We start from the raw sequence: 16,637 nt of genomic DNA, 5'->3' as shown, positions 1-16,637 counted from the left end.
CGCTTCGATTTCCCAGGGCTTTTGTCGGCTCCTCTCCCCACGCCTACAAGCAAGGCGTTTAAAGACTCGACGGGCTGCTCTTGCAGCGGTGAAGCTGGGACAAGCGCTTGCAGCGGCAACCTGTTGCAGACCGGGGAAGGACGGGGCTCTGGGGCTCTCCACCGCCGTTTTGAGCCTTTGGCTTGCGTGGTTTTCAAGCCAGAAGTCTCACGGATTGTGTTTTGTTGTTTCTTCAGGCTGTTTTGTCCGGATTGTTGACCTAATAGCCCTTCACCTTCTAAAATACAACGCTCCCTCTAAAAAAAAAAAAACATCTCTAAAATACTATAAAATGCTTAAAAATAGCATCAAACCCCTGTACGCGGCTTGCTCTTTCCCCCCTCCCGCTCTTTGCGGGTATTTCGAACTCGGCCACGCGCGGTTATAAAGATTTATTACGAGTCTGCGGGAAACGTCCAGGGCTTTGGCTTTGCAACTACCGTGCGCCTAGAGAGCGAGCCACGACCAGCGCTCCGCGCTCGTTTGCGCAGGGCATCGGAGTTGTAGCCCACGCACCCTGCGAGTACGTGGTGTGGGCGGGAGAGCGCGGGTCGGAGCCCGTTTTCGGGGAAACGGGAGAGTTTTCGGGGGATCGAAGCGTTGTACGCGAGGGAGCAGGTGCTCCAGTGGAAGCGACGTCCTGAGACGCAACGGTTGGAAGAGAGCAGAAGTCCAAGATGATGCTGGGGGGCGTTTCGAGACGCCGGGATTTATTTATTTCCATTCTCTTCCTTGGAAGTTTCCAAAGCGTTCGTTTTACACTATTTCGGAATGAAAACAACGCCCGAGATGGCGACACGTCCAACCAAGTGCCAAGTCCAGCCTGGGGATGGTGAGCAGGACCCGGCGTCCCCATCCCCGGGCCCCCAGCTCCACCCCCGGGAGCTCCAGAGACGCCTTTTTCATACGGTGGGGGTCCAGGGGGAAACGCGGCCGACGGGTTATGGAGCTCTAAAAACGCAAGGGACCTTCACAGGAAGTCGTCTCCTAACAAAAATCGGGGGAGGCTCCGCACGCTTCGAAATCCACGTCGTTACATTGCCCAATGGCTAATTGCATACGGTTCCATTTAACCTCTCGACGTTAAATCACAGCCGGAACCGTACGGTCTGCGAGAACTACCTGGAAAGAAAACAAATGGCATCTGCAATCCCCTGAACTTGGAACCCATCTCGGTTTACAATATTAGGGGTTTTTAAAAGGATATTTGAAACAACGTGCAGCAGTTAAAACCCATTTAGTTAGCTATTTACCTTCCAATCTTCCTCTTTGCCTTTTCCCTAAGCCAAAGGTCTCATAAATGCAAAAAAAAAAAAAACCCCAAAACCCCAACTGACATATGGTGGGTTTATAATGCTGTGGAAGGCGTGTGACTTAAAATCTCGAAAATTTTGAAAGCGGAGCCCATTCTGCTAAGCACAGCTAGACCTTGCAGCCCAGGCCAAGACACGAATTAGAGTTTATAGTGCTGCAGAGAGAATAGCAAAGAATTAAAAGAAAAACATTTCAGCTTGAGTAGGAAAATTTTCTGTATTCTCTTTTACAGCCAACCATAACTTTCACGAGATGAGTTATGCTTTCTGTTATTGGCATGTTTCTCAAGTTAAATAAAAACTGTTTTCCAGGAGAGGCACTGGTGAATCTTGCTTCCCAAATCACTCTTCATTCTCTCAACCACACTTTCTGCTCAGATCGTGGTTTTCACTCAGTTCTAAATAATAAAAATAATAAATCTTGTCCCCCTCCCTCCCAGAGGCTTAAGCATCTGCACCGGGGCACTAACGCGGGGAGGGCTGGTTTGGGGGTTTTGGTTTGTTCGTTCGGTGGGGTTTTTTGGTTTGGTTTGTTGCTGCCGTTGGGTTTTTTGTTTTGTTTTTTACTGGTGTCTTTTTGTGGGCTCCCAGTCTATCGGGATTAAGACTGGTCCTTGTTCTGAGAAGGGCATCGCAGGCAGAGCAATGCAACCCTGTACCTGCCGCTAGCTTCGAGCTCAGCATCGCTCAGCATCGCTGGGGCGTGACGGAAAGGCTGCAGGAACCACAGCAACGTACTGGTCCCCGACCATTAAACGGCGACGGGACAATACAGCCCTGTTACCCCACCAGTAAACCTGCTCCTTCTGGCAGGCTCCTGGTTGAGTCGAACAGCTCGACGCGGCAACATCTACCGCCTGAAAAACAAACCAACCCCCCCCAGACAAACACCTGGCAACGCTGGATCCCTCATCCCACCCAGGCTCCGCTGCGTGCCGGCCGGACTGTGCCAGGAGGAACCACCAGGCAGAAGAGACCAGGAAACCGGGCTTGGAGAGTCCAGGATGGGATGCAGCGGAGCCGCAGCTTTAATCGGGGTGAAGGTAGAGCAGCGATGAAACTCCCACCTCAAATCTACGGCCAGGGAGACCTGCTCACACGGCCTCATGCCAGAGGGTGAAATCCCGCCCCCACAAAAGTCCGCGGAGAACCCAAGGCAGATCTTTGCAGAACTGTTTTCCCACCTTCTTACTTTGAAGCATCTAAATCCGAGACCCCGAGCGAAGATGGGATGACGCCCATTTCAAAGCAAGGTATATTTAAAAAAAAAAAAAAAAAACCCAAGGCAAAATTTTAACTCTTATTTGACCCCTTTCCCCCTTGCGCACCCTCGCAATGATATTCTCTACAATAGGGAAGCGCGTTTGTATAACGGGCACCAGCCACGGCTCGAGCCCCGATATCTCCGGTTCGGTACGACTCAGCGCCACGCTCCCTTCCAGCTCCCGGAGACGCAACGCCTCCGCGGCGTTGCCTGCGTAAGGCGACGTTTGAACAGAGAACGCAGCGCGATTTCAAGCTGAAACAGAGCGTGCGCGTGGAAGCGCGGAGCGGTATTTCCTAACAGCCACCTTGATGAAACGTTTTCTGCTGAAAAGCTTTTTCATCAGAATAGGCAGTTCCATCAAAATCAACGTCTCTGCGGGAAAAACCCGACTTCAACAATGTTTTCCTTTATTTTATGAGAAGATATTTTAAAATGAAATATTGCACTTCGGAACGTCACTGGAGTCCAAACGTTTCAGGCTTGCATACCCTAAAATATTTTGTTTAGAAAACAGGGCGACTTTCCTATAACATAACCTAATTCTGCACTTCTCGTGCCACCAAACGCATCTTGACCCTCCGCTCCGATCTAGGGTAAAACCCCATCAAAATCCAGCTTTTTTGCCATTTCTTTAACGCGTTGCACATCTCTGGCTCCACGCAGGGTGAGAGCGCTCGACGCCCGTCGCACCTACCCGGCGCCGTGCGGCTTTCCCCAAACCTGGGCAGACCCAGCTCAGACACCAACGCCTCTTGCTGCCGCCCCGGTGCATCGCGCGGCACCGCTCCCACCTGCAAACCCCGGCAAACTCCCGTGGATGTCAGCTTCCGTGGCGGCAGCGGAGCAGGCGTGCTGGGGGGCTGGAGGTGCTGGGGCACACACGCACCCGGCGTAGCTCGCTCACGCCGCTCCTGGACCGGCTGATGAGCCGGAGAGGAAGCACCCCCGGACCTGGTGTCTCCTACGCACCGTCCCTAATTTTTTATCACTGACCGGTAGCAGCCACAGGATGCTGGGCTGAACCAATTGTTGCTCTGAGCCAGAGCCTTTTTTTAATTTTTTTTTTTGTTGTTTGGAATTTTTTAAATTTTTTAATGCAGTAGGAAGACAACGGCAGCAAAGACGAGAGAGAAAACCTTACCTTCTCTCTGCGATGCCCACCCCTCCGGTGGCCAGCAGTGATCCCCTCCTAGCCCTGGTCCCGCACAGAAAGCCCCAGTCGTTCAGAAACGTTGCTTGGCTGGTCCTGGAAGGAGACAGATAGCAAAAGGGTGAGAAACCCAGGAGAAACTGGAACGAAACGGTCGGTTTGAGGGATAAACTCATCTGTTTAGGATATGACTGCTCCAGTGGTTTCGAGTCTTTTTCCAAAAGCCAGTGCTGGGATGAGCAGTTAATACCAGATGTTCAGCCGCTCCAGACACTTGAATGGGTTTTGGACACGAGGGAGCAAAAAAACAGTGTATTGGAGAGCGCGGGTTTGTGGTCACAGCACTGGGCTGGGATGCAGCTCTTGTTTCAGAGCCCAGCCCTGACACAGATTTCCTGCGGGCACGCTCACGCCGCGTGCCTCAGCTCCCAGCCCGCTCCTCCGAGCCTTCGAATCGCGGTAAAAACGCAGGGCAGGGACAGCTTTGCGAACCGTACCGCTTATCTGCTCCGTCCCGGACAACGCAGAAACCTGGCTTGGTTTTTTTTTTCTACTCAGATACACAAGGTTGTCGAGGTAAATATGAGTAATACCTCCTGGGTTGAACAGAAATCTAGCTGGATGATGGAGCAGAAACCAGCTGAGATCATATTTTATTTTATTTTTTTTTTCCTCCCCCCCTCGGTGGAAGTCACTGCCCAGCTCGGAACATCTAGAAAGGCTCCAGCCCTCAGGCTGCGTAACCACGGCCCCGTCGGGCTGCGCGACGGGGACCGGACTCGGACCAGCGGAAGAGGCTGGGAGCCACCGCACGCACACATCGCGTACCTCGTCGGTGCCCCGAAAGGGCTCAAAAATAAAAATTGAGCCTCAGCGCACCGATGCCAGCAGTGAGCTGTACGTAGGCGCGCAGGAGTTCCTGCTCGCAAGGTCCACAGAATAGAGAATGCTGTTTCGGGTGAAATCCCAGCTTTATTGAGATCGGCGGCAGGTTAGCCGCTGACGTCAACAGGCCACGGTCTCACCCTTAACAAAAAGGGAGCTCCACAGGGGGAAAATTCAGGTTTTAGTGCTGCAGTGGGGGTATCTCATAATAATACAAAAAAGCCTACAAAAGCACCAAACGGGGGAGCTAAAAGAGACTGAGACCGTTTTGTCCATTAGCCCTAACGAAGGACTGACGCTGGCAAATGGCAATTTTAACAGACAGCTCTACCAAGAGTAGCACTCATTTTTATTCGCCTTGTTTTCAAATCTCTTGCCACACTTGCACTTTCTTAGAAAAAACACATACACACCCCCCCTTTTTTTCCTCTTTTTCCTCCTCCTTTTTAAAATAGCGGAGCCTCCTGGGTCCCTTCCGCAGCCTGCACAGCAGCTACCCTGCAAGCTCCGCCGCAGAAATACTCGAAGCACCTTTCCGGAAGGCACCCGAGCGGGGTGGTGGCAGAGGAGCCCCGATCCCACCGCGGAGCTGGAGACGGTGCTCCTCTGATGGGGGGGCCGAGTCCGATTGCACCCCGCCGTCGTTAACCAGCTGCCCCCTGGGCTAACGAGGAACCGCGGTTAAAGGGGGCAAATGAGAGCTGGCACAAAAGGCAGCTCCGGGGCCCTGCATGGGCAAACCCAGGGAATTTGGATTTTGGGGGTGCCTCTATATTTTCATTTTTTTAGCAGCACAGCTTTTATTTTTAGAACACAGGCACCATTTACCTTTTATTTACTCTTTTGCCAATAACGTTAACTGCCTGCGAGTTATAACCCAAATACAAAACACAATTAAGTCACCAGGGACCAGAAAGCAACCTGGAATATTACGAGCACATCACGTAGAGCGCGTTTAACCCTCCTCACCCGGGGCGAGATCCAACACGTTTCTGAGGTACATACGAATTCAGGCACCTAAATTTGGGGGGCCTGAGCCCTAGAATAGAACCAAATTTTCCCGCTGTTTGGGGAGCTTCGCAGGACCCTCTCGGCACGGGACGCGGAGCTGGCGAGCAACAACCCAACGCGGACTGCCGCTGCGTCGGGCACAGGACGGGGCTAACCCCGCACTAACGGGGTCAGAAATCCCCGATTGACATCGGACCTCAGAGCAAGGTCAAGTGCATCAGCCAGGAGATGGCAGAGCTGAGTTCTGAAGGTGCCTGAGCCCCTTCTCCCCCTCTAAGGCAAGGTTCCCTCTGTGCTCAGAGCAACGCAGAACCCGACCAAAGCACCCGTCCTTCCCTAGAGAGCAAACAGAAAGACGAGCTTCCCGCGAAGCGCCAGAAGGTGCCTCTCCCAGTTGCATTCAAGCCAATAATAAATATTTTTGATTTATTTTTTTTTTTTAAGATACCTTGTATCATCATCCTAACATGTATTGCAACAAGTATTTAACGGGAAACTAAACGTCTGCGCAGGCACGTCCATGCTCAGCAGCAAGTTAAATTAATTCTCGCACAGACATCAGCACCTTCGGCGCGTCCTGACAACCCATTTCTCCCGACCTGAACCGTCCCTTTCCCCGGGAAAGATAACCCGGAGCAGCTCCCGCTCCGCACGTGGCAGGGAAGAGCCCCCGTGACGGTCACCGGAGCTGTCAGCAGCACACCCGCACGGCACGGTGCTGCTCCCGCGGGAATAAATCCCACGGGACCCGGGCGCTCGTAAAACCACGCCGTGGGTGCAAACCCCGAGGACGGGGAGCTGCCGTACCCCCACCCCCCACCCCCCCGCGCCCCCAGATGTGTGTGTGGGGGGGGAGCTCAGAGCTCATGCTCAACACATCTGGAATAAAAATCCCACTTGCCCAATTCCCCCGAACTCGGAGCTCTCTGACACAGACGCGCTGGGCTGTAATGGAATAAACAGCGTCTGCATACGCTGAGCTTTTTTGGAAGCTGCATTTTTACAGGCTGCCTGAGGTCCAAGCCTACGAAGAGTTCGGTTTGGAAGGACAGAAAAGGGAAAATTATAGTTATTTTGCTAAACAGCGATCGTCCCGCCCATGCGCAGACAGTTGATGTATTGGAGCGGTTTATTTTCTAAGAAAATAAGTATTGTGGGCTTTCAGCCTGGCTTCCCAAAGAAACGAGGTTTGTGTAATCTCTCAAGTGTACATCTCTCCACCAAAACCAAAGTCTCTCCCCGTAGCGTTGCAGTCTGCTCCTCGGCCCTAGCCAGACAGAAAAGAGAATTAGAGCTCCGCAAATTAGGGCGGGGGAATAAAATGAAAACCAAAGAGAGACTACATCAGTGGTCCTGCTAAAAGGGAAGGGACGCTCCATCCCTGCGGCAGCCAAGCCGTGGCATCCGGCAGGCAGGCCGGGGGATCTCGGCAGCCGGGGCGGGAAGGTTACGCCTTGTGACGTGGTTTTTTTTTCACCCCTCGAGGGCAAAAAAAATCCCAGAGCCCGGAGGAAACGTGATGCGGCGGTACAGCTGAGCTGCGGGAACCGGTACCCGTACACATGCGCGTGCAAGCGCGCAGGGCTCCAGGCTTCGCAGAGAGTAGGGTCTGCTAAAATAAACTCAGTCACGCTGTACAGCGGCACATTTGAGAGCCAGGTCCTCTGGAGACCCCGGGCCAGCTTCCAAAAACTCACTGCGAGTCACTGCTCCTTATTTCCAGAAAAAAAAACCCCAAACCCCATCGATCGGGTCCGCAGCGCCGCTGCTCGCTAACAAAACCAAGCCTTAACCCCAGGAGCCCTGCGCACAGTGCGGCAGGACTGCCAGAGGCTCGCGGTGGCCTCGTCCCTCCAGACCATCGCGCCCTGCAGAGGTGACAGCGAGGGGAGGAAGGCTTCGACAGCATCACCCCCGGCACGGCTCAGCGCCCCACGCAGCCCTTTGCGGAGCTGCAGTGATGCTCTGCGCGCTCCCAGTGTCCCCAGCGCGTCCTCCCAGCAAGTCACAAATACCGAAGCGCACAGGTTTTATCATCCGCCTCCCCTCCCTGCCGTAGGAATGAGCTGCCCAGCTCCTCCCGACGCGGAGCGACGCGGCGTCGATGCTTACTCCACGCTTCTACGCAGAGGAGCTGCGGCCCCCCCCCAGCTACCAAGCTGGCAGCTCTTCAGTGCTGTTTGTGGAGGCAGGAGCAGCCCCCGCGGAGGCAGCACCACCACTTTGCTCCTCTCAACCAGCACCAGTCCCCGCTTCACCAGGGAGCCGCGCTGGGACTTTCTCAGCCAGCCCGACAGCGTGCAGCAGCCCAGGCACGGGCTCTCCAAAAGCCCTCCTGCACCCACCGCCCCCTTGCCCCTACCTTCCCGCCTCACCTTTGCTCAGCATCTGCTTCAAAACCTTTCCTCCTGCTCGGCCACCGCCGCCTCCAGCAGCCCCCACGCATCACCTCGGGGCTCTGGAACCTTAGCGTACCCCACGAAAGGGAAGGTGTGACAGAGGGGGGGGGTCAGCCGAGCCCTGGCACGGAGGGCAGGAGCACAGCCGGGCTCCAGGAAGGAGGGCAGCAGCATTAACACTGACAGCAAACACCTTGGGCAAGCCTTAAGTAGGCTCCAGGGCAGCCTGGGCGAGGTTAGGCGCAGGTGTGGTGAATGGGGGATTAAACCCTTCCTAGCTAGGCTGGGCTGCTCCCTTGAGTCTGAGCCCTTCCCTAAATCCAGACTAACTGCAGGTGGCTGGGAGTTTAGGGGCTGACGTCCTAGTCCCGGCGCAGAGGTGGGAAGGTGCTTGATGCGGGGTGGCACTCCGGGAGCCAGTTTGCTCCGAGCTCCGTTCGGTGCCGTCGCAGGCAGCAGGGCACCTTCTGCTGACTCAGCAGCATCTGCTCAGGGGGTGAGGGAAATCGCTTTGCTGCACACACTTAAAGTTCAACATTTTGGGAAACACCACCCTGGATTTTGTTCCCCTTTTTAACTTTCTCACTTTCCTCGAAGGTTGTCGACTTTATTTCTTAGATCCTAAGAGGGTCAGCTTGCAGCAGGGGTGGGGACGCGTGGAGTAAATACACGGGACAATAAATACACGGGGTAAATCCACGGAGCGAAGGCTGCTGCGGGAGGTGCTGCCCTGGGCCGTACGGGCACCCCAGGGCAGAGGGACGAGGCAGGTGACCGCCCGTCCTTCCCCACCACCCTTCAGGGGTGGCCCTGGAGACGCAGCCGGTGAAGGTGCCACCACGCTGCTCTACAGGGACAAGGTCAAAGCCTCCCCGGCGCACGGAGCCTGCCGCGGCTGAGCCGCACGTGGCCTGGGGACGCATCCAGGACCTGCAGGCATCCCGCCCCGGTCAAAGCCGACCCTCGTCCAGCTCCTCGTTACATCGCTAGGATTTCATCTTTCAACGGGAGGGCGGCGCTTACACCGTGTAGTAAAGCAGCTACCCATCGCCTCGTGGAAAATCATCTGCTCGTAGACTTTTCCCTTTTTCTCTGTTTTTTTGTTGGTGACCACCCATCGCCAAGGTTCGGCTCTGGCAGGGAGCCCACTGATGAGTTTTCCAAATGCCAGCAGCTCGCTGGCAGCTAGGAAGATCTGCCTCCAGCGCCCGCGCCGTTCGGGAGCTCTAGCTTTTTATTTTCCTGGTCCGGGGGCGTGTTTGTTCTTCTTCACCTTGATTCCTGAAAAGTCAAACGGCTGAGGCTGGGGTCACGCTGGAAGGAAATGACAATCCCAGCTGAAGATGCCGCGTCGCCCCTTCGCCGTTAAAACTCGTGTTATAACTTGTGTTTCCTCTGCGGTGTTAAGCAGCCTAGTATTAAGAACAAAAACGAAACGAGGAGGAAAAGCAGGGGTGAAAAAGCAGCGAGCGGCAGCTCAGTGCGGCTGGGTAGCTTCCCACCTAACCGGATGGCACGCGCGTGAACCCGCCAATAGCTACAACGGCACAAGAAACGCGGGGTCCCTTCGCTCCGCTTTTGCCATCTTCCCCGAATTTTCCGGGCTGCGAACCAGGGGTGTCTTTCCGAGCTCCAGGTGAGCAGATTACCATCTCGCTGGTGCCCTTCTTTATGTTCCCCCCCACCTTTTTTCCACCGCTTCAAATACCTGGCCAGGACTTTGCGCGCGTGGGGCGGCTTTTCCCACAGTTAATGAAAGGTTCCTGTTTGCCCCTCGCCGCCTTTGAAGCCCCAACCTCCCCCCCCCAACGAGCAGACCCAGGAATTTGCCGGTGATTTACGACTATTTGGACAAGTGGTGAGCAGAGAGGGGCTGGGGGGCGGGGGGGGAGAACCCCGCACCTCCCTGGCAGCCGGCTCTGCCGAAAGGGGGGGCTGGGCTCCCCCCACTTGCTGACACGTCTCTCCAGGGTCCCTAACTGAATGGGTTTTGGTGGGACGGCTGCGTTTGCTGCCGGCGGGACAGCGCAGGTGCCCGGGCAGGTTGGAAAGACGAGAAGGTGCGTGCCGTTAGTTGTCATCACGGCCGGCGCGGCAGCCTCCGTCCCCGGCGGTACCTTGGGGACAGCCGAACGCATCAGAAGGGAAGGCTGGAGATCAGGAGGATTTAAAAAAAAACAAAACAAAACCCCCATAATATGTATAAATCGCACTGGCAAAAATCATACTTGTCATCCTCAATTATTTCCGGAGTTTCCAGCACAACCCACAGGGTGGAGAACGTCACCGCGTCCGAAGGCAGGAGTTCACGCGCCGTCCCGTGACTCCGGGAGCGGGGAGTTTGGGACATCACGAGAATAACCCTGAAACCATCGGAAGGAAATTGCCGAGGAATCTGACCAAACTGCGAGGACTTGCTGACCGGTCCCCAGCCCGTCCGTCCTCGGCGGGGGTGGCACGAGGCGGGGGCTGTGCCGCAGGGCCCCAGCCGTGCACGCTTCGCGTTGCGCCGCTCCCCTCCGCAGCCCGACGGCGACGCTCGGGAATGGCGAGCTCCCGAAGAGAGCTGCCGTGATTTCACCCGTCTATAACCCATCGTTCGTTCGGCCTCAGAGCCTCCGGAGGGGATGGAAGGGGCTGCTCCGGCACGGCCGCCGGCTCAGCCCAGCAAGTCTCTGCCTGAAGATGCTTTCAGTGTGACTCCGGGCAGAGGAATTTTTGTGTGAGTGTTTCTTTTGCCAAAGTGGAAACAGGAAATCAGAGCTGGTAAACCGATTTTGGATAGAGAAAAACAATAAAATTAAAGAACTGGGGAATGAAGGAGAACGAAACCCTCTGCCACGGCTGGCAGAACCACGTTTTACTGGTCAGCCTCGCATTCCTCCTCCGAGCCCAGATCTGCTTACGCTGCTCACTTCAGGCTCACTTCTCCGCTTCCGCCCCGGCTGAGCCCATATTCTCATTTCTCCCGCCACGCACCACGCCGAAGGCGGCCAAAGCCCCTCTCCCCAGCGTGTCCCGCACCTCCCGTGGTTCCCCCCCCGCGGGCCCAGCCAGCGCGAGGATGCTGCTCGCTCCCGGCCCCGCTCCCTCCCGCACGGCTCGTCCAAAGCTCCGCTTCTGTTTGCTAATATATTTTAAATCCTCAGATTTCCAGCAGTTTTGAAATGCACTCTTCGACCGCCTCCTAATCCTCTCCAGCTTTAATTCCCCAGTTTGAAATACATTTTAAAGGAGATTAAAGTTTACTTTATCGCTTCTCATATGTTTTAGAATTCTGATATCAGCGGAAGGCCGATTGCCCTACCGGCAAACCATCCCCATCTCCGACCGGCTGTCGGCACCCCAGCCGGGTCGCGGGCTCCGCGCATCCCCCGTGCACAATACTCCCCAAGAAATTTTATGATGTTTCTGGCAGTTTAGGAGGAAGAGTTCAGATTAGGGTAAGGCTGTTTTCTCTCAGTGTTATGAATTTCTTTTCTCTCTCTTTTTTTTTTTTTTTTTGAAGAAGCAATAGTACTGCGCTTTTATTGGGAGCTGGGTTGTGTTTTGGGTTGATTCGAGTTTCGGGAGGAATTGCGAGCAGCTAAGCTTTCTAGCTCTCTGGCAGAGAGAGGTCAGCCACCACGACCCCCCCCGGGATCCCTCTCCCTGCCCGGCTCCCCCCCCAGCGATTTCGAGCCCCTTTTGCGCATTCGCTGAACCTGAGCATCTCCAAACACCGATTCGCTCCAGACTCGGGCGAGCGGGCGAGGGAGATGCTATTTCTGCCTTGGCCGAGGGCAAGGCTGATGAAGGAACACCTCCCCCGCGGTCGCGGGGAAGCCAAGGATGCGGTTCCTCATTTCGGAGAGGGAGAGGATGGTGCCAGCGCGAGGCGGGCAGCGTGCCTCCGTTCCCAGGGCACCTCCTGCTCAGCATCTGCCTGCGGCCCCGGCCTCCCGGTCCTCCTCCTCTCTTTTCCCCTCTCGCAAGTACAGATTATCTGAAACTGCTGCATCCTGAGAAAGGAGAAAAAAAAAAAAAAAAATAAATCCTCTGTACATTCTCCTTTTTCTTTCAAATAAAAGAAAATATGATATTGGAGTTTTGCACTAAAATTATTGTAATATTCTTTCTTTTACAAGCGCCTTTAAAGTTCATCTTTATGGTTCCGATATTGAAACCATTGCAAAGGAATTGTTTGTGGGGATTATTTGACTTTTTATTAAAAAAATCAAAAACAGGTGGGTTCCTCGTCATCTGCACTTAAGTTTTTAATAAAAAGTAAAAGTTCTGGCACATCACCGACTCTTTTTCATTTTCATTCTCTCTTTGGCCAAAGATAGGACACATCTTTTTCCCCTTTTTTTCTTTTTTTTTTTTTTTCCCCCTCCCTGCGAGAGAAACCCGGAGTTCATCACCCCAGGATTTGCTAGCTGGGTCTCCAAAGGAAGCACGGCTTTTGCAATATCACGCTGCCTGCCTGCCTCTAATTCCCCTGCCGCTGCCCCAAATAACTCCCGGACCTTTTGGTGCGAGCGAATTAGGCAGAGGAGCTGCTGTCTGAGATGGATACGATGCGCCCAGGGGCTCGGAGGAGCCCGAGAGGGGTTGTCCAGCCGCGCCGCGTGAGCTCAGCCCTAGTATCAGACACCGGAGAAGCTACAAAAGCCGTGACCCAGCTCCACGCGGACGGGGCTCTCGGGAGGCACCGCGCCTGCTGAAGCTTCGCGCGGCTTCGGGGAGAGGCTGGGCAAACGTAGGGGAAAGAGCTAGTGCTGAGCGCGGCTGAAAGCATCACAAATACCTCTAAGCCAAGGAACAGCTGGAAAGCGGCCGGGGAGGGGTGGCACACGTACGCACCTCGCTCTGGCACCCTCCTCCGGCCAAGGGCACGGCGATGGAGATACGGCCCCGCTGTCCCCAGCCCCCTGCCCGCGGGCTTTCGGGATCTCGGGACCCTGCCACGGGAAAGCGGGCTCCCCCTGAGCTCCCAAGCCCACCAAGCATCCCCCAACGCTTTCCGTGGGGTGGGGGGGGGTGGTCTGGAGAGCAGCCGCTCTGGAAAGCCCGGGCAGGCTCGTGGCCCCGGGGAAGGGGCTGGTTCTGGTTTGGGGACGGCGCTAACGCCCACTAGCTGTTTCATTACCCCCAACTCTGCTTCTTCCCAGCGCTTTTCCTCCCGCCGCAAGAGTTTCCTGCATCCTGCTTATCGTGTTTTATTCCGTCTCCTAAATTCAAAAGGAAATAAAACTTGTCTGAAGGTAATAAAGTTCATATGAAAGCCCGAGCCCTGAAATGACTGGTGGGGCCGGGCTGCCGCACAGGCGCCCGGGAGCAACCAGATGGGGGGGGGTTCAGCGGGCAGCAGCCCCCCGGGTGCCATTCCGGGGCTCCACGCACCCCGCAATGGGGTATTTTAGCCCTGGATAAAAACTTCCCTGCCACAGCACCGCGGCCCACCCGTCAGCTGCGGGTTGCCGTCCTTGTAGAAGCCGTGGGAGAAGGGGCGATGCTCCGGAACCCTCCGGACACGGGAATTTCTTCTGCGTTTATCGCGCCTTTTGTCAGCGGCGCTGGCAGGTTGGAGCTTTCCTCGCGGGTTACGCTTTCTGCATCTCGCCTGCTCTCTGTGGCTCCTCCTGGACTCCCTCTCAGTCTTCCCCACCAGCCAAATGGGCTGCAGTAAAATCACTGCAAATACCAACAAGGGGGATGCGAAGCTCTCAGCCCCCCGCCGCGTGCTGCGCTGCAGACCTGTCCTGCCGTGCGCCGCGGCCGATAACGCGGCTGCCGCCTTCCTCGTGCCCGTCTGAGGGCTTCCTCTGCTTACCTGCGCTAGAGATCTGTATTTCTAAAAACTCAACCTGCAGCTGTGCTGGCTGCAAAAATCGGACACGAATTTTAGCCGTTGGAAAGCCTCGGCGAAGGGGTTCGCCAGCTTCGCAAGCAGCTGGCCGGCTTTCCGGAGGATGTAAAAGAATACGACGCCGTTTCACAGAGGAAAATCAGGACGGTTGGTACAGGTCTGCGTCGGAAGGCAACCGTGTCGAAACGCGAGTGGAAGCAGCGCATCGGGGGAAAGGAGAAGGGGGGCCCCAGGATTATGCGGTTCTGTGAACACGACTATTTGACAATTCTCAACGCGATACACACACACACGTGCCAGCGTTTTGAGGCCAGATAAATACGAGTACGTAAAGCAAAACTGAATCGTTTTTAAGATCTCGGCCAGCTCTTTGTTAACCCAGCTGCAAATTACTTTAACTCTTCCCAAAGCTAAAGAGGGTTACGAGAAGTCTTTGCTCAGCAAGCCTGGGATGTGTTTCTATTAAAAAAAAAAAAAAAAATAGCATCTTCAGAAGATGACAAATCTTTCTATTTGCATCCCGACAGCCGAACGCCCGCCGTTAACGTTGCTGTTGGAAGAAGCAAGGACAGCCTTCCAAGCAGAGAGCCCGTGCGAACTAGATTGCCGCTTGTAGACGCGTAGGTTCCTCCACTGAGCTCAGTAAACCTGCTCTGGTCCAGCCCCGAGACCTGGCCGTCACATCATCCTAAGGACGGTACCTCCTGGGTTTTATCTAACGGGCTTGGACTCTGCCACATCATTTATGTTGTCCCACAGGTCCTGTCTGTACTTCTGCCTAGGCTTGGTGACCGAAACCTGGCACAACTGCTGGGGAATATTTTTCAGTCATCTGCCTGGAAAAAACCCTATAAAACAAATAGTTCTTTGAGGTACGGTCAGGTCTGTACAGGGAAGGGAAACAGAAATATTCGTGCCGTAGCAGCAGAAGAAAGATTAGGTGATACTGAACAAGCAAGCCTACAGTATCACCAAAACCAAGCTCCAGCTAGTTAATGAGCAAACCAAAATCCAAAATCAGTCAAATTCAACTGAGTTTCCACAAAGGGATCCTGTTTGCTGCCAGCTTTCATCTCCTAGAGCTGACGGTCCCGGTGCGCGCTGGAGAGACGGTGACTCTTGTGAAGTATTTGTGGTCTGAATGGAGCAGGGAAGCAGCGGGGAGGAGCAGAGACCTTGGCCCGCAGCTGCAGGTGTCCGAGAGGTGGGAGAAGCTGCTGGGTGAGGATGTGACTTTGCAGGTCCTAGCACCGATGGGTTCCTGCAGGGCACCGCGCTCCCACCTAGCAGCAGCCAGGAGCAAGGTTGTCTCCATCGGACCGGGGGACTCCGCTCTCTCTTGGCAGATGAGGACCTGGCCATGGTCATTCATGCCTTTCCTCACCCGGGCTGCATGGAAGGAGTCAAAACCCAGGCATGAAGCCTGCAAGACTTAGGAACTCCAGCTAGACGCGACCAAAGGCTAAGGCAGAAGGAATATGGGGAGTATCTTACCTACCGTGTTCTTCCTCGGCTTCTGTGGGAGGGACCCGTAGTTAAACAACCGAGGAACGAAGCGTAAGAGGCATTTGGCTGATAATAGACCAAAACCTCTTCACTCTCACCACTTAATTACTGTGAGAAACTGGACGGTGGTCAGCACATGGAGGTGGCCATCCTGGGGCAAGAGCCACGCTAAGAAAGCGGCCCTTTGTATCGAGGGAGGGATCAAAGCCAAAGCAATGATGTGTGGGGCTCTTTGTCCAAAAGCCAAATGCCCACTCTGAGAGATCCAGTCTTTTTGGGCCATTTCCACATTATAAACCCAGGAAAAGATCATGTTTCTGTTGCCTGAAAGCCATAAATGGCCATTCTCTCTCCGTGCTCCAGCACAGGCTGTTTTCTCTGGCCGGAGTGCTCGGCTCTGGTCGTGCCTCGTCTTGTCTACACTGGGGCTTGGGTTTGGCCAGGAGCACCGGCCGCTGAGGCGTGAACCGGGGGGCATGAGTGAGACACCGGCTTGATTCGAGCCGGGGGGACAAACGGGTGTCTGTACGGCTGGGACAGCTTGGTCCAGCAGAAAGCCGGAGCGATGCTGAGGGTTGTTCTGCCACCAAGCCATCGCGTGTCCTGGGGACAAACCACCTCATCTCCCTGCCTGGGGCATCAGCTCCTCTGGGCGAGGAAGGCTGATAAAAAACAAAAACAAAAAGCAAAAACCAGAAGCAGACCATGCCAGGGCAAAAGTATGGAGTTGTTTTCCTTAAGATGGTTATTCTTCAACAGGATAACTGACCTGACGGTGCCCCGGGGACACCGGATAGCTGGCTGTGCTTCTGTAAATGCAGGTATGGTGAGGGTGGCCAGATTTTAGAAGAAAATAGCTTGGGCTGGTTGGTTTCTGAATTATTGTGAGCATCCTAATTACATTTTTAAGCGGTTGAATTCCAAGCGAAGCTTTTAAAACTGAACCTTTTGTTGGTTGCATCTGAAGAGCTTTCCAAGCTGTCGGTCCCCTCCAACTTTTTCCTTTGAGATTCCGACTTTTCAGTGCGGATCAGAGCACACGGGAAGTGTTTGAGGTCTCGTAAAACTTTGTGCCCAGCTTTTGCACTGAATCACGACTCCCTTTCGTTTGCGATTAACATCTATACCCAGGAGCAAACTGTCTTACCTCATCACGCCCCGCGAAGAGGGAGGATGCTGTCTAACAGTCGCACCAGAACGGGGTTACCAAAGACAG

Source organism: Grus americana, chromosome 3, assembly GCF_028858705.1.
Source record: "Grus americana isolate bGruAme1 chromosome 3, bGruAme1.mat, whole genome shotgun sequence".
Lineage (NCBI taxonomy): Eukaryota > Metazoa > Chordata > Aves > Gruiformes > Gruidae > Grus > Grus americana.
This window is presented reverse-complemented; position numbering follows the sequence as displayed.